The sequence below is a fragment of the Idiotropiscis lumnitzeri genome, chromosome 14, assembly GCF_059441095.1.
Source record: "Idiotropiscis lumnitzeri isolate Australia: NSW breed Sydney's pygmy pipehorse chromosome 14, RoL_Ilum_1.0, whole genome shotgun sequence".
Taxonomy (NCBI): Eukaryota; Metazoa; Chordata; class Actinopteri; order Syngnathiformes; family Syngnathidae; genus Idiotropiscis; species Idiotropiscis lumnitzeri.
In genome coordinates, this window is record NC_142404.1 from 17520679 (window position 1) to 17545835 (window position 25157).

General features: G+C 42.6%; 1 long non-coding RNA gene across 2 annotated transcripts in view; it reads left to right on the plus strand.

Moving 5' to 3' along the window:
- Positions 1 to 23659, plus strand: part of LOC148323804 (uncharacterized) — a 37466-nt gene extending 13807 nt beyond the window's left edge. Inside the window, exons 2-3 of one of the 2 annotated variants that reach the window (XR_015846564.1) lie at positions 10790 to 10850; positions 22870 to 23659. This is a non-coding gene — a long non-coding RNA (uncharacterized LOC148323804). Of the gene's footprint in view, positions 1 to 10789; positions 10851 to 19809; positions 19895 to 22869 lie in introns of those variants that run through there. The other variant, XR_015846565.1, reaches the window with a different exon arrangement.
- Positions 23660 to 25157: the final 1498 nt, after the last annotated feature.

The window sequence follows — 25157 nt, forward strand, 5'->3', positions numbered from 1 at the left end:
ATTCACATTTGCAGAGATTTAAAAAAATGGAAATGAGACGCCTTCAAAACTGTTTCTATGCTTTTAATATTTATAGGGATATTCTGAGTAAAATGAACATTTTTGTTTTGTTCAACAGGCAACATAACTCACAAGTTCCAAATACAAAGTATTGTCATTCCGCACATGTTTTTTTTTTTCTCCTTCCCCTCTCTTAATTTTATCCCCAACTGTTTATAATTATAATTTTTCTTGGGATTATTTTACACTTTACCAAGAAAATGTTTCTTATGAAAGTCCTTCTCATGCGAATTATCTACATGACGTGATAATTACCACTCATACATGACAACATATTCTCGTATTGAAAGAGAAGCAGCAATTATGTCTCCGCGCAACATACTGATCTGCAACAATTTTAAGCGGCATTCATTTGCAATGAAATGTGAATATTTCATGTTTTGCTTCGGACTCCTACTACTAATGCGGACAAATGACATATTTAAGACCACTGTTGTGATAGATTCTTGCAATTGAGCATTTGTAATGAATTGTTACGGTTCATAGGACGCGACAAGTGATTGTTCACGTGCAGTTGTTGATGATGTCATTGAATCTCCCGCTGTGGGAAAATAGCTTCAAGCTCCTCTGACCACAAAGCTGGAGGAGTTGCTAGTCAGTATTGAACAGTCACCCATCCTCGCTTATCTCCTAACACCTTGGGAACTACCGGTAATCCTAGTTAGAATTTATGCAACTAGTTAAATGATAATTATGGCGAAAAAGTGCTTTGGTTTCTTTTTTTTTTGTCAGTTAATTCCATGAATAAACTTTTGGCATCGATTTTAAATGATTTGATTTCAGTATTACAGCTACACAGCAAGCTCATATGTCGGAAAAATGAATGAGTCGCCTACATTAATGCAGACGTCAGCTCAAAAATACATTTCATTTTATTTCAGCAGTAATTTGTGCTCTATTTTTTTAAATTTTGAGCTTAAAGATCTGTACAATGTCAAAATGACAGTATGTCTTTTTTATACTTATTTTATACAAATGGTTCAATTTGTTTGCAAGTCCGCATTGCGGCTTTGTCAGGTGATATTCAAGGAATTTTGGTGAGTGAGGCAGAGCAGGAACGCGGGAAGGCCGACAGCGCTAATGGCTATAAAGATAAGTGCAAGAATGCGACGCCTTCAAAAGCCACAGGCAGCGGAGGAAAGCGCAAAGAGCGCAGCACTCGGACTCCTCCCTCACCGTGGGGGGTGGGAGGGTTGAGGGGGAACACACTACTCGTATTTATCATTTATTGCACTGTAAATCACTGCCTTTAAATCCTCCGTGCCACATTACGTAAACAAAGTTGACCTATAATTCCACAAAGCTGTTAGAAACCGTTTCATCACGTTCGGTTGTATTAATGCCTGCTGTTTGAATGTGCGTTTGCAGGAACATCAACATGATGACTTCCTTTATTGGTGCCTTGTCTCTCTCGCTCGCTCTCGCTCTCTCTCGCTACTCACTCTTTCTCTCTCTCACTCTGTCTTTCTCTCTATCTCTGTTTTTTCTCTCTCTCCTTCTTTCTCTCTCACTCTCTCGCTCTCTTTTATAGGTGTGGCCAAATTCAACTGTATTTCTCAATCCACAGGGTCGCTCTAAGGAAGTTGGGGCAGGACCCCGTTACTGCGCCGGTGGCCAAAGAAATTGAATTGACGTAAATATTTGCATGTCATGGGCTGACATGCGAGATCCTATCGTAAGTGCGATGTCACCATGGCTCATGATAAGCCCCGTGAGACATAAAGTGGCTGAGTTGAGAATAATGGAGCACTCCTGGACAGAGTGCAGCTACAGTTACACAGACATGGAATCATTCTGTCATCGCGCTGTTAAACGAAATGTCATATTGACTCTTGGATTGTCATTTTTAGCTGCTCTGTCATGACCCCGCAAGAAAAAAAAAAAAATGCCCTGACTGATCGTTCTCGATGGCTGCCCGTGCCGTTTCCCACGTACGTCAACCTTTGCAAAAAGTGAGCTCTGCGTGCCCACGTGAGGAAGAGCCTCTCTGTTATTTTGGGTGCATGAATGTGTCTGCAAGCTGCAGTGTGTGACGCGGGCCCCTTCATTCCGCTTTTGTCTATCATCACCTACTGTGGTGAGAGGAAGCCCCATCTTTGGGGCCGCTTGGCGTGCATGCAAGCATTTCCTCCATTCCCCAGAAATACCGCGCCTTGTGACAATATCGCGTGTGGAGCCACTTCTGGCTTTAAACCACTCCCATTTGCCAAGGTGCACTCTTGGGACGGGAAAAAAGTACTTTGTACCTACAATGAGGCAACTATGCCTTTTTGCCGTCATTTGACATGTGACGTGTGTTGTAGCAAACAAATCTGATGAGGAAATTTCTGCCCTCATTCCTCACAGGAGGAATTTGGTGAAGTTGACCGTATCCTCTTCTCGCGCACTGAACAAAGCAAACGCCGCAACGATTGCAGTCTTGCATGTTTTCTGACACGCCACGTGGTTGTCTTTTATGTATATCCTACGTACCCTCCGAGTCTCCAACCACAATGACCACTTCCGTGCGGAGGCCTCGCCTGTGCCTAATCAAGACGGAGATTATTTGCGTGCATTCATGCTGCGACTCAGTGGAGAATGATCACTGTCATCCCCGAAACAATGGCGATGATTTATGAAATGTGACGAAGCTGACACGTTCGCCGTTATTGATTGGTATTGTTAGCAGCCTTAAAAGAGCCATATGTCTTCATCTACCGTAATGGCATATGCGCTACGAATAAGTTTACCTCAAGACCCAAAGCGAACATTTTAGCGTTCTGATACACACCACATGGTTTGCTTTATTACATCGCGTGCCGTTATAGGGTGGTTCTTGCATGAATTAGCAAAATAAATGAATATAAAGCTCAGACTTGACAAGCACATCAATAAAAACCTATTAGACAGGTGTGCACTTGTTCTACTGTTTATAATATCATAATACACTTTTATAGTGCCGCTTAGTGAAGGAAACAAAGTGTGTGCTTTTGGGCCACATGCATCTTAGTCAAGCATCATTCCTCTCGGAGATGTGTTTATGAAAATGATCTAGTCTCTATTTGTTTTGGGCTGTCACCGGCAGGAGGGTGTTGCATCAACATCCTCTCAAGGTTAGCGCCGCGTTTTAGATGAATGGCTGCTTGAGACCGCGCTCGTGTGTCCATGTTTTGCCCGTTCGTGACTGCTCTCAGGCAGTCGGCCACTTAATACCGCACGCGTCGCCCCAACTGTCCCCAAAAGTGCAGGTCAGAAGTTCAGCCACTTCCTCGAGGGTCTCATCCCATTCTCAACGCAGCTTGATTTTCAAAGCTTCGTCACCTGTCAGGAGATTTAAAAAAAAAAAAGGCATTTGATGGAAAGCTGGTTGAGAGCCAAGCGGTCCGTCGTCACTGCCGTCGCACAATGAAACTCAGATTTAAAAAAGGTGGTGCTGTGGTCCACGTCCCGGCGGCTCGCGTCCAGCTGGAGGGCGAACGGATCGTTGTGGATGCTAATGAAGCTGAGGCGCTATTAGATTGCGAGGTGAGAGAAGCTGACTGATGGTAAAATAATAGCAGCTGTATATTAACCACAGAGTTCGGCGGTAAAGGTGGATCAAAAAGTCGTGATCCTTATTAGTTTCCGATATGAATTGTGATGTGGAAAGATTGTTTTTGTGGCAGTTGTGAGTGCTTAATAATCCGTCATTTGGAATAAAGGTGGGCAACGTCAGTCCTCGAGGACCGCAATCCTGCATGTTTTAGATCAGGCGTGGGAAAACTACGGCCTGGGGGCCACATGCGGCCCGTGAAACGTTTCAATCCTTCCCGTTGAACTTGAGAAGAATTAAATTAATAAACCAAATTTAAAGAGTTAGTTTTTTTTTTTAGTTTTTATTAGTTTTAGTTTTTTCCCAGAGACGCTTAGTTTTAGTTTAGTTTTAGTTTTTTCTTCCGTGCGACACACATTAAGATGAAAACAACTCGTTTGACCTTCTTGTTTTTACGGCCGTGCAGTATTAGCGAAATAAATACACTTAAAATCAAAACCCCAGAGCCTTGTCATGTCTTAAATTAATTGCCAAAGATGAAAACGAAGGACATTCTTGTTCTAACTATTGTTTGTTTGTAGTTAATTTTATAAACGTAAAATGAAGTTTCAGTTAGTTATTGTTTTTTTAAAACCATTTTTGTTTTTTTATTTTATTTGGAATAAAAATGTTTTGTTTTTTTAAAAAAAATTTTTAGTTTTAGTTATTTCATTCGTTTTCATGAACTAAAATAACTTTTCCTCCAACACACCCGATTGATACAAATGATCAGGAGCTTGCTGATTAATCTGGGCATGTTTAGTTGAAATAAAGCCATTATTCTATTTTATGAATGGCAACAGGTTGATACACGTTTAAAGGTCCAAAAAGCCAAACGGTCAATATGAGTTTTTCTTCTTCAACACACTTCCAAAACAATTCTCTCTCCTGCTCAAAGTGTATAATCCTACTGGTCATTTGTTAGTTGCTGCATCTCCCACGTGCAGGCGAGGCCGCTGGCGGAGCGTCGGGGAGCACGGGAGGTGAAAGCTTATAGTAGCGTATCAGAGCCGGGGGATTTGCGCTCATTTATCTCCATTTCACCGCACGCGGTGTCTAGTAATAAATGCTCAAGTGAAAATGGTGTTTATCACTGGAATGACAACATCTCCCAGATGCTGCAGGAGAAATCTCGAAAATAGATAAGGCATTACTTTGCGGAGAATCCAATTAGAGGAGCCTTACATCATGATAATCAAGCAGAGGTGGACCGGTTCGTTTAGGCTGCTGGATAACAACGCATAGGGAGGTCTGGTCGGCCAGATCAGGGTTACTTTCAGTTGGACCTGCTGCATACATCAGCTGCCTTCTACTGTACTGTGGGGAGCTTTACCCCCTAGTGGTTCAGGGGAGCACTGCAAGACTGTGATACTGTTTTTGCATTTGCCATATGAGCCAAAGTTCGTTTGCAGCTAAATTTTGCATTGTGTGGTTGCGGTGGTGTTTTCTCCGACAACACTGGGTTCAAATTTTCACCTATGAAATCTAATTTTTTGCTGTAGATGCAGCAACTTGATCAACGGAATACAGAAATATTATTTTTAATTGTCTCATCACATATTTGTGAGGCCTATTTTAAATTTGTACATTTTTTTTCATTCTTGTAAAAATGAAAACAAAATTGCCTATTTTTTTCTGTTAAGTTAAACATATAGTAAAGGACAACGTATTGTCAAACAATCAAGTGTTCGACCTGTAATTCATATCTGTAGTAAGCGTTAAAAGACCAAAGAAACAAGTTATTTTAGCCATCATATTTATTTTTTCAATTAATCGTCTCATTCATCGGTTATCTGCATCGTCCTAAAACATTTTAAAAATCCACATCGGTCGGTTCTTTGTACAGATTCAGTACACTGGAGAAGAACAGCCGTCATGCTTAGTTGTGTTGTTGCATTGCAGTGTAGTGGGAGCACCCCTGGGCCTGTTGTTTCTGCTGCACTGCTTTCCTGCTGCTCAGCATTTCCCGGGGCCTCTGGAGAGGAGTGGGGGTCGGAACACAGGCGACAAGCCGTGTGAAGTAGATGCTCATATACATATACGGCATATCCTGCAACACACACACATCCATTTGCCATTCGTCTTTTCTCATCATTTCCGTCGTGTTCCTTCGGAAAAACTTCGAGGCATGCCTGATGTTTGATTCCGTCCGATCCCTAGCGTCACCTTCAAAGCTGGCGAGTGCACAGCAGGTGCACATGTGGCCGCAAGGGCAAAATGGACATTTCTGCACTCAGCAAAGCTCGCTGCTGACATCACAACTTCACAACACCTTCCATGGGGAAAGCTATGTTGAGGCTACTCTTTAACGTCACCGTTTGGTCGTGAAGAATAAAGATGATGCGGATTGTACTTGCCATTTCAATTTGCAACTAAGGTGTTGTTAATCTTTCAGATTGGAGACTATTGAAAAGAATCAAACCGTAATGATTTATTCACATACTCAACATCCGACGCAGAGATCATAGTGCTCCGAAAGGTGCATTTGTGTTTGTAGTTTGTAATTATAAAGGAACAACCCGCAAATAGTGGGACTTGACTGAACTGGGAAAATGAGCTCTGGTATCATATGAGCATCTCGCATTCTCGTCTGTGTCGTGGTGCATTGTTTGCGATGAGCATGCATTCTGACCTTCCACCTCTCCAGCACCCTCATAACCCCCGCAGAAAGTTCACTGGAGGGTCGGAGAGTCCCTCTGCCTGCTCTCAGACACTGTGTTGATGGAAGCTCAACCGACCCCCCCCTCCCCCCCTTTCTCCGTAAAACCGCGCCGCACATAAACAAGAATAAGACAACATGGCTATCATGTGAGCATGCAGGTTGAGGAAAAGAGTTCACGTCTGAGCGCTTTGTATCTGCATCTCAAAAGGTTTTCAACGGCTGTCAATGCAGGACAAATTAATTTTAGTTTGCTGCTAGTGTTAGCATTTTTTTCAAGCTCCATTAAAAGGAAAAAAAAAAATCAAATCAAGGCTAGCTGCGTTTACATTCACTGACAGTTTTATGTAGTTTGGGATGCTCTGCAGCTTCAGGCCGCCCTGCTAGCAATGAGGTTTACATTCTTCACATGTGGGGTCACACACGGACTGCTACAAGGCAGAACATGCTCCTTACATGCAAAGTTGGAACACAAAGCAGGAATACAGGAGAGCTCACCCTTTCACTCTGTCGATTGTTTTATGCAAAGGCACCGCTCTGACTCGACTGTTTGTTTAGAGATGAGATTAGTCCCAGTGTCATTTTACGGCGGAGACGATAACAATGGCCGCCAGTGCTGAGATGCCTGTTGACACCATTACTCATGTGTTGTGCCACGCGCATCAATCTTCACACGCTGTACAGGCGCTCCTGAGGTGAATGAATTTTTCACTTTGGAGTTCAGCGCCAGGTCAAACAGACGCACATGTGAGGGGAGCACAGCAGGTAAAACGCAGGATATGCGCCACTCATTTTTCTTTCTTTTCAATCTTTCCTTCTCTCTCTCTTTCTCCGCACGTCTTGCTTTGCTTAATCTCCTCACTTAGCAGACTGATGTGTTTCCGTGACGACATCTTATCCGAGATACAGATGTATGATGCCTGCAACTTGCAGATGTTTGATGTGTGATGTGATGCCAATAAGGAACTTTTATGCAACAGTGCTCATAATCGCATGTATCTTTAGTTCGATTTAACTTGCTGTACCCCTGAGGCGTTATTATCATGCTTTATCCTCCCAATGTGTGTGTGTGTGTGTGTGTGTGTGTGTGTCTCTCTCTCTCTCTCTCTTTCTCTCTCTCTCTGTGTCTCTCTCTCTCTCTCTCTCTCTCTCTCTCTCTCTCTCTCTCTCTCTCTCTCTCTCTCTCTCTCTCTCTCTCTCTCTCTCTATATATATATATATATATATATATATATATATATATATATATATATATATATATATATATATATATATACTTTTTTTTTTTTTTTTTTTTTTTTTTTCCCGGGGCCGATACCGATTATTAGTAGTCATGAAGGCCGATAACCGATATTTCAAGTCAATATTCATTGGTTGTCACATTTTAGTTCAAAGAAAACAAAGTTTACTACGGCAAATAGTTTTCTATTAGTTTTGACTTCTAGTAGACTGATGTTTATTCACATTTTGGCAGTCTGTTGTAGTGCGTGTGACTGGAGGTGAAAAAAACAAACCGGCATCTTACTGCTGATTGGCTGCTACCCACTGCACAAGGAGCCAATCGGATGGTGCTGTGGGCAGGCCAATCTGCTTCTGCAGGCAGGGCCACCAGCACAGCAGAGAGCGAGAGAAGTGTGCGGCAGCGAGACACAATAAACCATCGTTTAATTTATCGGCCTTGAAAGTTATTAAAAAGGCCAATGCCGATTATCAGCAAAATGCCAAATATCGGCCTGATAATCAGCCCGGACGATAATCGGTCTATCACTCATATATATCTAACTTCCGTGTGAGAACAGACAGGAGGGTGAAGGCAGGGTTTCATCTCCCCAAGAGTGCTGGCATCTTTGTAAAGTACTGTCTGTGCAATGGGTGTGAAAGGATTCATTAGTCGTGTTGCCACGAAAGGAGCCGCATTGTCAGCTACCTGCTATTTACTTCCCCTCATTACTGTAGCATGGCTGCTACTGCTGGTGGGAGTGTCAACATCATTAACACCACTGTCATTAGTACAAGTTGGTCCAGGGGAGAAAAATGAGGAGTTATTCAGCATCACCCTCTCGACTGGCCGCAACCATTGCCCCGGAAACAACTTACAGTTTGGCTTGATAGACAATTTGTTGACGAGAAAATAAAATGCAGAATAGGGACATTAGTAATGTATATGGAAGAGGGTCAACTATAGATAGGTGTGGTCAAATGATTTCTTTTTTTTTTTCAAAGAGGATGAAGAATATATGCCTGTGAGTATTGGTCACTACTTGTTTAGAAAAACAAAATGGCCGAGCAGCAGCTCTATGTTGAAAATCTCTGGTGACTTAATATAAAAAAAATACGATTTTATTATTATTTTTTTATTATCTACAAGTTTTCATCCTATATAGCATATCGATTTTGGGAGACAGGGGGTTGGGGGACTAAATGTACTCAAAAATAGGCAGCATTTTATTTCCTTTGGTGTTTAGGGGTCCCCTTGGCAATTATGTTTTGTTGCTCTTAATGATGCAACTAATAGAAAAGCATTTTTATGAGGCCTCTTGCCCATTGTTGCATTGGATTGAGAGTCGTCACCTGCGGCGAAGTTTAAACAAACAAGGCTCCTCACACCTTGTCATCTGTCTGCCTTGGCTGGATGTTATTGAAGCCAACTTCAAGGCCTTTGCAGCAGCTGCAATCACTTATGTCCGTCGGCTTCAGTTCTCAGACCCTCTGTGCCCTCGGCCGGCATCCCATCAGCCTCGGGGGGAGGTCACAGCTCCTCACACTCCGTTTCAACCCTCCACGCTGGCTGCGCCGCCTCGCTGAAACCTGCTCGACCTCGGCAGAGATGACCAGCGAACAAGCGCGTCGGGAGTATCGAACGCGCGAGTCCTCTTTCGGCAAGCTATTCCAAGTGGATCAGCTTTCTTTGTTTCCACGCACGGAGCTCAAGTTCATAGTGGGCGGGGCTTTGGGAAGCGCTCTGCTGCCCAATGGCAGGGCGGCATCCCTGTGTGGCTTCTCTGATTTACGGCGCATCATTAAGTCGGTGCATTCCTTCTCCCAGTTGGCTCAGGTGGTGGTTGGACCCACAGGAGCACGGCAGAGCCAAGAAGAGCATCCTTAGAACCGGAAAGCAGCTATTGTAGATTGTATTTCATTTGCATGTCTAACTACCCACTTGTCAATGAATTTATAATGATGACAGCAAACTGATTTGCGGCAACCACGATGTCAAAGTCTAAGTGGGAAACATTTTACAGTATGATGTGCGTTTGTGATTTGTCACTGGTGTGAAACATACAATTTATGATTCATATTAACAGTGGTGTGAAGTAATAAAATATAAATACTCACATACTGTATCTATTGATTTTTGTGTACTTGACTTTAGTGTTTTATTTTTTGATGATTTTTTTTACTTAAAAACAGATCTCGTACTTTGTACCCCTTACTTTGTCAAAATTGGCTTACTATATAACACGACAAGTCGAGCTCTTGAGTGATTCAGATCTTGGAGTCTAAAAGTGTGGAAAAAATAGGTACCACGCGCAACCGATTAGGAGACGCAAGATATTCACTATATTTTTGTAGCTATATTCATGAATTGCTAATTTAGGGTTAGCAAAGCTATGGGAACTATATTTTGCTAGCATAAAAGTCAAGCTAATGCTAACTAGCGCTTAAAGCACATGCGACATAAACCTGATTTTGAAATTGTGTGTGATTCATAAAAGAGGCAAACATTTTCTCCATTATGACAAGTTACTTTTGTACTTAAGTACATTTCAATCTTTTTATATATGTAATTTATAATGTATAGTATACTTTGTAGTATACTTTTTTTTACTGCAGTAAATGAGTCAAATCAGTTCAATGTTTACAGTCTTCTTTTGTTTTCAACATAAATATCTGTACTTTTACTCAAGTACAGAGTTTGAGTGCTTTTCCCACTTCTCCATCTTAATGTGTTGGAAGTACGTCGCCACAGCTTCGTGACTGAGGTCATCTTCCTTATCTCATCTTGTGAGCCATGTGAGATTTTTGGAGCTGCTTTGCCCTCTAGTGGCAAGGCGACACACTGAAGTCCATCAGACCACCAGCACCCCCCCCCCCCCCTCCCAACGCCACCCCCACCATGCCTCCTACGCAGACAGCCAGTGCACAGGCATCATGCCGACATTTTGATTCCAGAGTGACTCTTTACAAAATGAGTTGTCTTCACTTTGCGTTCAATATTTATAAGGCCAAAAAAAAAAAGGACATGGAAAATCCTGGCACGCATTGCTGCTTTACGATAGATGAGTGACACTCTGTGGTTGCTGTTGACGAAAGAGGCCGCTCGCAGAAAGTGAGCGTTCAGCTTGATTTATCACTCGTGTCCTCTGTCATATTTACACGAACTTGAACACGCGCGATACGTGCAAAATTAAAGACTGCGGGCTGAACAGTATCATCAGCCCCATTTTGCAGCTGAAATATCTTGTGTTGGACTTGTATGACGTTTATATTACATATTTCATTTCTGTTCTTTCCATTAGGAGACTTGAGATGACGAGATGGTTGGAGCAGCTTTTGGCCGCAGCACAGTGTTGTGATGAGGTACTTCCTGTGTGTGTGGGTGTGTCTGTGTGTGTGTGTGTGTGAGTGAGTCTAATTGTTGTTGGTGTTGCTGAGAAGCTCCTCTGACAGAGGCAACGTGAGACTTGAGTGCGAGAGCCATTTGCTCGAGTTAGACCGCAGATGTTTTGACCCGGTCAACTGAATGGGTCCAACTTTTTAGCTCTGGCTTGCCTCCGCCGCACAGCATTGGTCAGTTCACACCCAGTCGCTTGAGCGGCACCTCCATTTGCATAGAATCACCCAGTAGATTGCTCCCAGTGTGTGGTCGTTAGTGAGAAGGGAACCGGGAGTGTCTGGACGTGAGGTGTGGTCCACAGCAGCTCTCGATAAATGGCCGACTGGCACCCGATGCAAGGTCATTAATGTTTTATTTTTTATTTTTTATTCAATCCGCAGTGCAAATCACATGTTGGCTTGCAAGAAAAATCAAAAAGTCATGACTCCAAAAAATTGTATGTTGGAGCACTTGTAAGTCAAGGTTCCTACAGTTGTCAAGTAATGCAATACAAATCATGCCAGTTCATGTGCACGCTAAATACTTGAAACACTTTGAAAATGTCGCAACGAAACAATCATCACAATATTTGAATCAATCAGTTTTGCAGGAAACTTGATCGTCGCCCTAATATGAGAATTGCGTCTTCCGTGTGTGTTTAGGATTTAATAATGTAAGCGTGCATTTCCATAGATACATTTACTACGGTAATATGCGAAAACTTATACTAACACTTACATCGAGTGTGACTTGAACGTCACCAACGAAACGCTATTTAAATGGTGACCTCGTTTGTTTGCACCACGGCGAACGCAAAAATTCATCTCGCACTTTGACAGCATAAACAAATAAATTGCCTTTTGAATAATTCATCCTGCGTGGAATATATTTGAACACTTATGCAACTCTTGCTTTGAAAACATTTTGATTGTGATGAAATGCAAGACCACTTCTTTTGTTTTTTGTTTTTTTTTTTGAAAAAGGGACAAAAGTCAATAGATTATACCCGTGCTTTACTTTCCGTGCATGAGGAAAGCCTGAACAATTATTTATTTTATGCCATAATGGGAGCCATTATAATGATGGAGCCAGACCACCAGAAAGTGTGTGACCAACTCATAAAACTCCAGGAGAAAGCCTTGCAAACAACACACACTCACCCACACACACACACACACACACACCCCCACCCCAGATGATTCCTGCTTGCTGACACAGTAAAGCAACAGCCGTCACCCAAAATAAATGTTCCGGCCAATAGGAAAGCAATATCGCAATGCATCATTTTAAGTGAGTGGACCTCTGTGCCACAACGCATGTCTCTTAACCTTTCCTTTATTTGTCTTGCTGCGTTAGCGCTCAGCAACAGCAGTACTTAATGTTCAGCCTGCCCTTACGCCGGTGGCCGTCGGTGAATTTGGTGCTGGGGCATCAAATCACTCAATCCAAATCTTAATGCCACCACTATCATGTTGTAATTATGGAATTTAAATTAAATTAAATTAAATTAAAAATGTGGGCTATACAAAAATGCAACAGCATGCAATTCTCAGATAACATTTTCTGTAGTAAAAAAAAAAAAAAAAAAGCAAACATTATAATGTATTAACGAGTCCAAATTTCTACAGACTTCTTTGCTCGTCAGAATTGACGGCAACAATTTTTTTCTCTGACTTGCCAATCAGAGAACAGAAAATTCCCGTCATCATCGAGGGCTAGCAATTCTAGATTTGAGGAAGACACTTCTGACAAAAATGAATTCCCATAAAAGCATGCTTGAATGAGTTGAAAGCAGAACGGAGAATGAATGATTGCAACTTTCACGACGTGCTTCTCCAGCACACTAACATCAAATGGTTCCTGTCAGCAGAAAGCTGATAAGACAGGGTCATCTCAGGGTGAAGGAGCCTGTAAGCTCCCCTAAATACCTGAAACCTAAAGTCGCCATTAACGTCTTTCAGAAAGCAAAACGTTCATCATGCACATTTGGAGGAAAAAAAGGATCCGTTTACCATATGGCGGTAACCTCAAAGGTGTGACTTTTGTACGCTTGATAACAGATCTGCACGTTTTTGCCACCGACTTAGGTACATTCGTGAAGTGCAGTATGTTGGTACCTACTTTTAAAATTGCCCTAAAGATTTTATTTTTGCTGTGAGTTGTGAGACAAAATTCAATGGGGAAAATCATGCATGAAAATTGGCATTCAAGCTTGGCACAAAACTGTCGAACAACACAACCAGTATTAAGTGCAAGACCGTACCATAACAGTCCAAAACAAAAAATTTTTTAAAAAATGTTCAAAAAGTAAATTAGGAGAAAGCAATTTCTGTGAATGGTGCCAGGTGGTTGTTTATGATTTCCCTAAGCGTCTTCGTCTTTGGGTGTACACTCGGCAGACGGGCACTTGGCTGCACTCAAAACACGCTTTTGTGCTCAAAATTTCCTCGTACGGGTACAAATCTATCAGCACACGGCAGCCTCTGCCTGCATGAAGAATGCCAGGGTCGGTGTTTTCTTCCTGATTTTTTTTCTCCACTCGAATATTTTAATGAACGGGTGGAACGGTGATTGACTGGCAAGCACGTCCGCCTCACGATTCAGAGGTGGAGGGTTCAATTCCGACTCCGCCCTTCCTGTGTGGAGTTTGTATGTTCTCTCCGTGCCAACGTGGGTTTTCTCCGGGTACTCCGGCTTCCTCCCACATTCCAAAAAACATGCATGGCAGGCTGATTGGACTCCCGAAATTGCCCCTAGGTGTGATTGTGAGCGTGAATGCTTGTTTGTCCTTGTGTGCCCTGCGATTGGCTGGTTCGGGATGTACCGGCGCTTGGGTGCACCCGCGACCCTCGTGAGGATAACCGTCTCGAACAATGGATGGATTTTAATGAATACATTTTATATTGATATAGATCATGTGTGTATCGCGATACATATCGATATTGAATTATTGCCCAGCCCTATATCGCATTATATACCGTTATCGTGAAAGGATTTCATTTATACTGCGATAATAATTAAAGGCCATATCGCTCAGCCCTAGTTACGGACTTGGTCACAGAACAAATTGAAATCGTAAGTCAGGGTAACGCTGTACACTCTCTTTTTGATTTATATCGAGGTATAATCAAGACAAATGTCTTAGTCGCTGCCCGGTCGGACTCAACACCTGGACACTTGTTATTTTGATTGGATTGTCGCCACAAGAAGGAAGTTGTAAACTAGACAGACTCCCTGCGTAGGAAGTGTCCCATCATTGTCACCTTAAGGTGCTCATTGCCGCTTTTACAACCATGATACTTGTTTTATACTTACAGGTCGTTAAACGACACGATCATTTACGATTACACAAACTGATAACAGTGGCGAGAACAGTCCAATTGTTTCGGATTGCCAAGTTTAATTTTTAGGACTGCTTTATGTTGTGTTTATTCCCCCTTTCATGCCCCGGACACTTTGCAAAGTCCAACCCTTCATTAAGCCTTATTACAGCCACCACTCACTCAACATCTGGCTCGGGGGCTCGCGGAATGCCTCATTTGCCCGGTTTTTTATTGCAGTCATATAGTTGGAGCTGTAAATGCCGATGTCCCCGTCCGTGTATTGTTCTCTGCTGTGGGGACCATGCGCGGGCATGCTAATGTTCATGCCAGTGTTTTCTAGACTTTGGCCACTTGTTGTGTTGTGTATCTTGTGAGTGCCACAAAGTGTGTGTTTTACATAAAAAAGTAAAAAAAAAATCATTTTGCGACAGAGTTCTGTTCCCAAAATCGTACACGCTACAAAAAAAAGCTTGGGTTAAAATAATCCAATTGTGGGTCAGTTTTTGACCCAAAATTGGGTTCTTTTTTTTACCCAAGTGTTTTTCTAGTGTACTGTATCACAATCTAAACCTCTTATTTAGTGAAAGCAAATGTCAAATGCAAAAAGCAGACAAGTGCCATTTGGACAAAAGTAGAGCCACGCCTACTAGCAAACTGCGTATGAGGACATCATTAAGTGTTACCGTTCCTAACCCTGCAAAACCTACACTCGGTTGTATTAAGTACACCCGATCAATCCCTATTGAAGGCCCACTCTGATTTAGATATAATTTGGCGTGATTTTTTTTCTTGCTTATTTTACATTTAGAGCATTCATCCTTGGTGGGAGTCTGCACTCAACTGATGACATATTTGCTGAAGTAGAATGTCACTCGCAAGTGACTGCATTGGGTGTGGGCTGCGAAGGGGGCTGTTCAATTGCGTCCCTGGCCTGTGATTGGGTGAAGGTCAGGTGACGAGGTAGCGTGCGGAGGGGGAGACTGGCGGCTCTATAACTCCTTCGGACAGCTTTGTCATCTGTGCCAATGACCCACCGGGGAGACGGCCCTAATATCAAGCCCAACGCTGACGGATGACCTCGGCTCCAGCTGTTAAGACGCTGTCACGGACACACGCACCTCCCTGGCCTGTCTGCCAAGTGTGTGTGTGTGTGTGTGTGTGTGTGATTGTGAGTGCGTACTGTTCCGTGACAGGGTGTTGATCAACCTTGACAGTACTCAGTCTGCAAGTGCAGGTGAAGGAAGTCGCCCCCCCCCCCTTGAAGGGCTGCAATTCCATTTGGCATAATGGTGGCAAACGTTTCTGTACTTGAGTAGAAGCACAAATACTTGCGTGAAAAAAAGAAGCACTGATTCAAGCTTAGTGGAAAAAAAAAAGTGCAAGCCCTGAAATCAATAAAAAAAATAACCCAACATCTGTCAAAAAGGGACTAACTCTGGAGACTGACTCAACTTTTGGGGCTTTTTGTTTTACCCAATATGTTGGGTGAAATGAATAACTTATGATACAACCCAATTTTTGGGGTTATGTTGTTCAAAAATAGCCCAATATTTTAGGTTTTGTGCAAATCAATCCAAATCATTTTGACCCAATTTTTGGTCGTATTGGGTTATTTTTGACCCAACTGTTTTTAGAATGTATTTAAGTGCACCTCAACACTGATAGCCTGTCTGTGGCATTTTGCATTGTTTGTTCTCATTAAGTTACATTTAAAGCAAATCCGTGTGAGTGTTTTAAATACTCAAGATGCATTTCGCTTTCAGTGAGGCACATTTAACTCCAAGGAAAATAATTTGCAATTCTTACATGTTGAAACAAGAATTACAACCTAACGTTGTGACCAGTACGTATTTAATTGCACACGTGGCTCGAGCACACCTCCCAGCCAAGGACGTGAGGTGTGTATCACCCCTGGTGAGATTAATTCCGATTTCATGTGCTATGCCTACCCTGCCGCCGCTCTCGTATTGTTTCATTGTTCTGCCTCGCTTCTTTCAACACGCGCGATTCATAGCGGCCCAAGTGTACACTACACTACAGTACATGGCAGGAAGGAAGAGGGGCTTGGCGGTGGGGGGTTGGGAGCAGGATCCCAAACCATAAAACCTGGCAGCCGCCCCGTTCTATTGTTCACGCCACCATTCCCGCCCAGGTCTCTCCCCATGCTCGGTGTATCCTGTCCTTTCAGGGGCTGTAAATGTTGCTGCTGTTGTTGTTGTTGTTTGTCAGACACACATGATTGCAGTCGAGGCTACCTCATTTGTCTTTGTTGGGTCCACTGCTGGTGGACTGGTGGCAGGAAGGTGGCTGAGCCAAAAGGAGAAAGAAATGAATGATCAGGTTATAGAGGTTGCATGCGGCATGCCTTTCACTATTGGAGCCATAAAATAGATACGTAAACACAAATGAAGCCTCTCATTGGAGTTTTAACACATTGAAGTGTCTCCCTACAGCACCACCATGTGGCTGAATGGTTGGGAGGGAGACGTGCTGCAGAGACATGTTGATACTTATGGATCACGTTTCAAATTGATTCAAATTCACTCATGGAAAAACTCGAGGAATATTTTTTAAATAAAATTTGGATGTATAAGTGATTACGTTTGTATCTTTCAGTCTATATGTAACATTGCCACTTGGTTTAATTCCACAAAAGCCTCTCTGACACAGCAATGTAATGTCGTTGAATTAGCGCCCTCTGCTGGCGGGGCACAGAGAAGGCGGGTTAAATTGTGTTCAAATATGTTCGTTGGAATTTAATCTTGCTTTAGTGCTTTGGAAGTCTTGAACGAGAACGCACGCCTTCAAAGATAAAAGAATACCATCAATTATCTATTATTTAAAAGGAACTGAAGGTTTGGACTGTTACAAATCACTTTAAACATGACGCTCATATATGTAGTAGTCTGCTTTTTTTATTTATTTATCTTTCTTTGCATAATTTCCCAAATACACTTTTCTTTCTGTTTCCTGTGATGACCTGACCTCTCATGCAGTTAATAAGTTGTCTTGTCTTCACGCTTCTGGGTCCAGCAAAATTGGAGTGGTAGCCCAGAAACAGGCTCTCTGAATTTGGCTATAAATGGAAGCCACACACCTGGAAGAATTTTTTTTCCTGGTCAACTTTGTGTTAAATGCAACCTTTTTTTAATTGTATTTATTTATTTATTTAATTCTTTTTTTGGAGAGGATGACAAAGTCAGACAAGACCAACTTCCTGGGATAAAAGAAAACAACAGGAGTCCGCGAGAGAACAGTTTGTTTTTTCGTGAAGTTAATGAGGCGTGACTTAAAAAAATGTAGAAAAGAGAAGCAACCACTGTGTGGCTGCTTTTGTTCTGTGGTTGTTGTTCCATTTTAAACCAATATTTAGCTTATGTTATTCCTTGACATTAATCTCATGATTACAATAAAGTGGATCTCACTTCAACGATGGGCCCAAATTGCATTCCTTCCGTGGCTGTCTCTCAGTTGGCCGCAGTGCCGCTGCAAGTCATGCGGGTCACACGCTTCCCTCCGCAGTCGCTCGCCAGCAGCCTTCCAGCTGAGAAATGGACCGGAGGGCTACATGAAGCAAGATAGCTTGACACCGCCATTTGTTCGGCTCAGGTGAACTCAAGCAGACAGCAACAAGGCCAGAAGCTACACGAGACTCTCATTCTTCAAAGCGCGCTCAATACAGACACACTCAACTATCTGTACTGTACTGCCGACAAGGAGACACGTTCTCTTAGCGGAGAATGCAGGTCGTAGGCAGAGATGCGCTCATTCATCAGTGGACGGGATGTCACGACAGGGATGTTTAATTCAGCGCGGCGTATACTTCTGGAGTTGACATTACAAATACAAGTCACGCCGAGGCCAGTTTGGTCGTTTCCACCTCATGATTGAGTAATCAGTTTGTTTGATGCTTTTATTAATAATGACGGTAGTTTAACGCAATTTTAAGTACTTGCAAGAAAGAAAAAAAAAAAGCGTTTTCCTGTTTTGGAATTAGTCATATAATAATCGGCCACTTTCGTAAGTCGATTCCACAACATTGGGCCAAAGCCCGTGCTTGTAGAAAAGTCGTCTTGGTGCCAACAAATGATGTCGAATTGACGGGCGCAAATATAGAAAAGTAGTGCTTTGGTGCTATATTTTTGCTTTTTTTTTTGGCAATTATAAAATTATAACCAAAAGTGCGAGTCTTCGTAAATGCAGAATTTAAAATTCTGCATTCTTGTTTTCCGACTTACATTGCCAGACGTGATGGTGTCCCTAATAAAACTTTTAGCGCATGCGGGTGCCCTCGTCCACAAGAAGCAGAATTAAAGTTGCGCGGTACAAACCAGAGGCGCCATGAAACTTTTTAACAAAGTTTTTGTATTCACTGCAATAGCGTAACATGGTTTAAATATTCATCACGTGTAAATTGCCCCCCCCAAAAAAAAAGAAAAAGAGGCAAGAATGAGTTATGCCTTAAATGGAATGCTGATTGTCTCAAGGTCTCATACCGCCGCATTCCCGTGTAAAAACAAACTGGCGTGCGTCGCGTGCGGTGAATTTGAATGTGAGCCACCACTGCTGCCTGCAGGAAATGAAATGTCCTTTAGTTAACCGCACAAATTACAGGTAGCCCGCGGTGAGAAGACCTTTGCGACAAATAGATTTGGAGCGGAAATGATTCTCTTTGGAATTGCTGCCTTTCAATTGTGCAGAGATTAAATGAGCGAGGATATTTGGAAGCGGTGTCTGGATCCAGCTGTGATGAAGCAGATGTGAAGGTGGCTCCAAATAGGCCAGTCATCATCGTAATTACATCAGATTAAACGACATGACTGGAGAATTCGGTTTTAAGGCCCACACCCTACTGAATCAAAAATGGAACTAGAACTTTGGTTTACTTTTGGCCTGATGGTGGCAGTCGTGTGACACGGGTGACGTTGATTAACGACGCCAAGAAAATTTCGCCAGTCGGCTAGATAGACTAAAGCTAAAGCTAAGATACACAAGTTTTTATTGTAGCTGAGAGATTATCTCCAAGTATTGTTGGATGTTCTATTCAAGGCGTGGGCAAACTACGGCCCGGGGGCCCACATGCGGCCCGTTCAACGTTTCAATCCGGCCTGCCGAACTTGAAAAAAAATTAAATGAATACATTTATTTATTTTATTCTTGAGTGTTACAACTGTAATATTTCTTTTCTCCGATGAGTAGAGGTTACCAAAACACTCCTTCCATCTGCACCTGGTCCAGCCCCACATAACCCAACCCTAACGGGCCGACCCGGGTTCGATTCCTACACGATTGGTGTTTTTATAGACCTCCAACCCGAACCCCAACTCTAACCCCTAACTTTTATTCTCTAAGCCACACACATTCTGGTTATGTTAGCTCCGAGATAAATCCGTCAGTTCCGAGCAGACAAATGCAAGCAAACCCGGCTTCTGCGCCAATTTAGGCTGCCTCACCAGCGGTCGACTTGAGTGATGAAGTGTTGGACTTCAGTAATGAGACTGTTTACAGGGCGTGCTTGTTTCACATGAATCAAGCCCAGTGTGTGGTTAGATAAATACCTGCCTGGCCCGGCCCGGCCCTGCGCGCGCCAAGCCAGTCAAAGCTCATCCCCTCCGTGCAGGAAATGGCGGCCAAATTCCTGTGGAATGAATGAAGAGGAAACCTGCGAGTGGCAGAGCAGCCACAAGCGCCCTCTCTGGAAGTCGAGCGGTCGGAAAAGCCGTGGCCCTTCCCCTGGCGAGGACCTCGGGCCGGGCCGGGCCGGGCTAGGTGAGACTGATGGAATAATAATACACATCCTGAGTGTTCTTTTCATGAGCAGTGTGGCTTTGTGTTTTTCATCATTCTGCTGAGAGAAATGGAGAGACCCTTATTTCTGAGCTGGACAAATTACCCTTTTCCCTGTGGGAGATGCAGCTGCATTCAATATTGCCGCGTGTGCGTGTGTGTTTTTGTGTCAGCGTGATGTAGGTGTAGGTTTTGGCTGGAAACTGGGATTTCCTGCGGAAACGAGAATTATCTATAACACGCACCGGTGCTGATGACGAACTCCTAAATAAAATGGCTGGATTAATTTTTTTCCTTCCATATGATTTAAACAAGTGGTGTAAAATTGATAAGTAAACTAGCTAAACTGGTCAATGTATGACTTTTACGATAAACAAAAAACCGTGAAAAGGGGGTTGAGCTTGTGTCCATGCCGTCACTGAGCCCGCGAAGCCGCACGGATCTTCATGGCAGCGCCGCTACAGAAACTGGAAAGGAGCCAGCGCTAGTGTTATATGATGACCCGCAACACAATAAACGGGGGAAAAGTTGAGCAAGATCCATCCACAATGGTAGATAATGTGAGTTAGCTAGCAAGCTAGCTGCCTCCTTACATGAGTTAGCTAGCTAGCATCCTCCTTTCATGAGTTAGCTAGCTAGCTAGCTAGCTAGGAGGCCGAGGTCAATGAGTTTTTACAGCACTGAGACCGGCAAAACCTGTGTAGGTTCAAACGTAATCAATCCTGGTAAAAGTAAACCGTTTAAACAAAAAGAAACATTTTGAAGTAAGAAGCACGAAAGTGACTGAACTTATATATTATCAGTTATTGAGGGAAAATAGCACATATAACGTTCTCTTGAAACAACTTCATTTTCTATGAAGAAATCTTTTTCAAAATCTGAACTTGACCAATGCCACGGAAAAGCTTCAACACTTTGCTGTGTCGGGTTCGTCCTGTGTTAGGAAATTGAAAACAACCACCTCCACTGGTAACGTGTGAAAATGCCAGGCTGTTTGACCTGAAGTTAAGGACGCGTTATCAGTGATTCATACCAAGCAAAGTGTTCCCTCCATTAACTCCAGAATGGACCTCATATCCTACCTGACCTATTTTCCCAATTACCTCGGCCGTTATTCACAACTTCCTGTCCAGGCCGTCAGTCAAGATCGGATCTCAAAGGGACTCTTCCGAAGGCCACGTTGGCACACTTCTTTCTGCATCCTTATTACATGGCCCCGCCGTCAAAGAGTTACTGCGCCTTTCAAATGTAAGCACCGGCGGTGATAAATCTCTTGTGCTAATGCAGACGCTTCAGAGTTTCTGACTGTAAATAAAGTCACGGGAGACGCGAGGTATTTACTGCACAGGGAGAGCCTTGAGCAAAGGGCCGCCTGGCCTTCCGCTAAAACATATCGCTGCGTAGCTTTGCAGCCAATCGGGATGCACTTTGAAAATATTGCTACTTTTGATTTTTATGGGACGGAAGTATACCGGTGTCATCTGAGTTTGAAGTTGAATGTACGGTGAGGTTTTCCCGTGACGAGCCAGTCACCAAATTTTGTGCTTCGCGTTACGAGCATTACACTTTTTAACCAGACTATTTAACCAGACTACGTGCAGTGATTTAGTTTTAGGTCTGCTAGCTTAATGCTTACACATCATTGGAAATGAATGGGCGAAAAAACAAACCAAAAAATGAGGATTTTAAGATTCTGTTGTTTAAATTTAAATCAAATCACCAAAAACTAAATAAACAAACGTCCAAAATGACAATGTTGAAAATACTAAAACAAACCGAAAATACTTGATTTGATCAGAGACAGCAAATCAACAATGACCCAAAAAGGCCCAGGTCCACCCCATCACTGAACGAGACAGACAGAGACAAAAAAATGGACACAAGAATAACATGACAAACCCAAAATCTAATCAAAACCAAATCAGCGAAAGACGCATCATGACAACGTGTTCATATTTCAGCAATAAAAAAAAAAATGTCCTTAGGCAATCGTTGTCAAATAGCACGAGGACGCTTTATTCCGGGTCAATATAGCTTTTCCTCCTCCTCGTCATCAACTGAGCGTCATCCATCTCTGCGGCCAAACACCGCTGACACATTAATAGCCTCTGATAATACATCCATCCTGTCACAAGCAGCTGATAATCAAGTTGTTTCCACGGCAGCCATCGACATTTGCGCTTAATCAATGTTCATCTACTGCCGCCAGAAATTGTTTTGTGTGACCAAAGCTTATGTAACATACGTTGTACCGAATATACCTCGCTAAGAAATTTCATAGGAATGCTTGGATCACTTTTTGTGACCGATGTTCGCTAATTTAATAACTATTACAAGTTACGTTATTATAATGCCGCCGCTCGTGCAGATTCGCTGAATATGCAGTTTGGGTAACGGCTAATTAGCCAATAAAGAGCCAGCCAACGCTACACTTTCATTCGCTGGCGCCCACGTCACTCACCAGACCAAACCTGCGTTTTAAAGCTACACACACTCAGTCACAGATACGACAGTAGAATGTGACGATGACTCCCCCATGTGGACAAAAGAATACCTGCACCTAACATGCATGTTATTGTTTGATAAGATAAGATAAGTGGAATTATTGACGGGATGATCAGTGCTCTTTTATTTTGGAAGGATGATGAATGAGAGTGAAATGATCCTGATTATGTCAAAATTATGGCGAAAGTTAGCATTTATATGAAAAATTACAACATTTGCAAAGCCGGCACATTTTTTTGCATTGCTGAAATTTCTTTTTTCCAATTTGGTGCGAATTTCTCCAGAGGCTTCGACTTATCCTGTGGGAGCAGTTTTACCATGTGAGAAATCCAAAGTGAAACGATGCAATTTTTCAAGTCAAAGTATCTGTTGCTTTGGCGCTGTTTAGATTGGAAATCACCTTCACGCAGACCATCAAGTGCTGCTTGGATCCGAATGGACCACACACAGACAGGTATGAAGGAACACATTCCAGATGGCCGGCCAACGACGCCAACTCCCTTCCCGGTCGGTAAACGTGGCAGACGGCTTCAGCCTACGGCATCAGGCGTCATCTGCTGCGGACGTCTAATCCCAAAAAGTGCGCTTTGCTTCTGGAGTTGATGTTAATGAAGTTATCTGCAGGGTCTGCATGAAGGAACAGGATCCCGACGGGTAGAGTACAGATGGAGCGATTAAAGCAGCGCCGCTGCATTTCCGTGCCAAACATATTGGAAAATGAGCAAGAACAATAGAACCCATTTCGAATATATCGCTAAAGTTCACAGAAAACTAGCCACGAGAGATGAGAGAAATGTTGTCGAACAAAAGCCTGAGAGATTCTGTCGTGAATATTCATTCGGGTTTGTCTTGTCCATTTTATTTCTATTCAACACCTTTTGGTCCTTTAACAGGCCGCTCCACCAGCGGGAGGGGGTTATATTTTTTTTCCCGCATATTCTATCTCTCATCACGGGGTCTTTTACCTTGCGGTGCTCTGAAGGTCGAGGTTGGGATTTTAATTCTGGCTCCTTGATTTTATTCTGTTTATGGTGATTGTTGTCATGTAGAATGGGCTTCTCTGAATTGAATGTGTTGTTAAAAACGGGTATGGTAAGTGTATGATTTCAGTTTTTGCACATTTGCTCCAGGGTTGTTAATGTCACAGGAACAAAGACCGGCTGCATCGTTCCATTATACCAATTAAAAGAAGACCTGGTGTGCAAAAACAGAGTAACTTGTGCGGCCGGACACTGCGTGTTTGAAGTTATTGGTCGACAATTTTGCTCCCCAGAAAAATACTTTGCCTTAGCGGTTGAACATGAGATCATTTCTTTGAATTATTTTTTTTGTTACTTAACTGCTACTTCCTAAAAGTCGTGTTGAAGTCGATTGATCCATTATGTCAACGAGATTATGTCAGTACAGTCCAGCGGTCCCGCCCTTAAAAAGTAAATAGTGATGCAAATTTATTTTCAATCTGTCAGATTAATTTTTATGGATGCTGACAATGTTCCAAGTTTTCAATCCAACAGCAAAAATCTTTCATTGAAGTGTTGCTATTTAATTCTATATGAACATTCGTCATGCTATGAACGTGTTACTCTTAATTTTGTTTTCAAGTTCTTTAATCTGACGCAGTCTTCTTTAATTGCGCTGAATGCATCAGTGTGTCATGCAAATAAATGGTAATGAGCGTAGAGCTGTTTTTTTTGGGAGGGGGGGGGGCGGGGGGACATGCTTGGTAAGACAGAGCGCTAAAAATCTCAAACTTTGAAAACAATGAATGCTACTCACAACGGATATACAATGTGAGCTGGAGTGAAGATATAGATCACGGTTTGACAAATGATTATGATGATTCTGATGTTTCCCACAGACAATTCCACGTTTTCATTTCCTGGTAAATTGTCTGCGCTTACCCCCCTCCCCGATTCCCGTCTTCGCTTTGCGGTTTTATTAAAGCCAACATTTGTCAGCCGAAAGATTGTTGATATGCAAAATGCGGGCGTGCACGCACTCCTCCCACGCTTTACTAAAACGAGCCGTTTGAGAAATGACATATGAGAATTGCCCTGCTTTGACACGACAGATAAGACACATGAGTAATGTGCAGAAGATTTTAGAGTTATTACTCTTTATTACATTTATGTATCTGTTATTTGTACTCAGTGAGTTTAGGCCTTATGTCACAGAAGAGAAAGTGTTGCACTTTTGGGTGTTTTAAAGATATTAGGGAGCAGTTCCAAAGAATTTCATACTTGGAGAATCACGTACAATACTCCCTAGTATGTTGCGGCACATCATGGTACTACATTGAATGCGAGTGATTTTACAATCTGATTTGCATATTGACTGTGAAAACTCAAAAAAAAAAAAAAAACCACACACCAAAAAAACCCCCACAATCACTTAAAAATCTGTGATATAGTAGCAGTGCTAATGATAAACCGCGGTATCAATCAAATATACTTTATCAAGCTAGCTAATTGTTCTATTTAGCGAGCTAGCTAGCTACTTGATATAGCTAATCAATCTATCTATCTATATACCTAGCTAGCTAGCTAGCTAGCTAGCTAATTGATCTATTTAGTGAGCTAGCTAGCTGCTTGATATAGCTAATCAATCTATCTAGATATCTATCTATCTAGCTAGCTAGCTAAGTGATCTATTTAGCGAGCTAGCTAGCTACTTGAT